General features: G+C 34.0%; 1 protein-coding gene across 1 annotated transcript in view; it reads right to left on the bottom strand.

Moving 5' to 3' along the window:
* The window catches only part of NID2 (nidogen 2 (osteonidogen)), a 99378-nt gene that overhangs the window by 18299 nt on the left and 80006 nt on the right, over window positions 1-1073 (bottom strand). The window lies entirely within an intron of this gene.

Genomic DNA, 1073 nt, shown 5'->3' with positions numbered 1-1073 from the left:
TAGTCTCTCTATAGCATTCTTTTATGATGCTAGACCCAAATTAAACTCTGTAATCTTTTTCAATTAAGGCAGAAGTTCATTCAGTTTTTTATCATTGTTCTATTACCTAGAACCCCAACTGACCAGAATTTTTCTTTACTTTGCATTTTAGAAGCAAAAAAGTACAAGGAAAAATATCAGGGATTCGTAAACAATATGCAACACAGAAACCATATCAGTAAAATTAATTTTGGTCCCCACACTATATACATGAGCCCATGAGGATTAGTTTTCATATTATTTCATAGAATTGCAAAATTCTGGAACTTTCAACAAAGTTCTCTCATTTATTGAAATCATCACATGCTAGCTGAACTGTTAAAATCAATGCCAAATGGATGAGATAAGCTATCTTAAGAGATAAGAAATCTTCCAGAGTAAAAAGAAGATAAACACAAGATCTAATCAAGATTCCAGCTGAAAAAGAAAATAAACCTGTAATAAAACAATAAAGTCAAAGTGATAAAATCAAACAAAGTGATAGCATCAAAATACAGTCAAATATCCAAATAGGAAAACTAGAATGGATGGGAGAACCAGAATCCACGAACAGCCCATGACAAAGGCACACAGAAGACTTAAAAAAAAAAAAGGTTGATGATTATCAAGATTCTTTCTACTCCTGATGGCCTCATGTGTCTCTGAGTAGAATTGTGCTCCATGGATTTTCTTTTTTTCAGTTTTATTGATAAGAATATGCATAGCAAAGCATACATGAGATCAGCAGTTTCTACATTCTACCACTTTATAATTTACAGACATTGACTGTATTCTTTAAATTGTGCAACCCCTCATCATTATTTTCTATTTCTTCCCCATTAACATAAGCACACTGTCCCCAAAGACCTTATCTAATTTTTCCAGTTGCTGTGGTCAGTTGGATCACATATAGATAGCTCATAAAAGAGCATGCTGTTTAAACAGACTTCCCCCCCCACCCCACCCCCCCACCCCCTGATTCAGAGAAACTATTGTTTGGTTTGATATTAAAATATTTGGTTATCCTTGAGGTTGGTTCTCTGTCTCTTTGAAAG

The sequence above is a fragment of the Elephantulus edwardii genome, unplaced genomic scaffold (assembly GCF_000299155.1).
Source record: "Elephantulus edwardii isolate Elephantulus edwardi_28Jun2011 unplaced genomic scaffold, EleEdw1.0 scaffold00140, whole genome shotgun sequence".
In the NCBI taxonomy this organism is placed as follows: Eukaryota; Metazoa; Chordata; class Mammalia; order Macroscelidea; family Macroscelididae; genus Elephantulus; species Elephantulus edwardii.
This window is presented reverse-complemented; position numbering and strand designations above follow the sequence as displayed.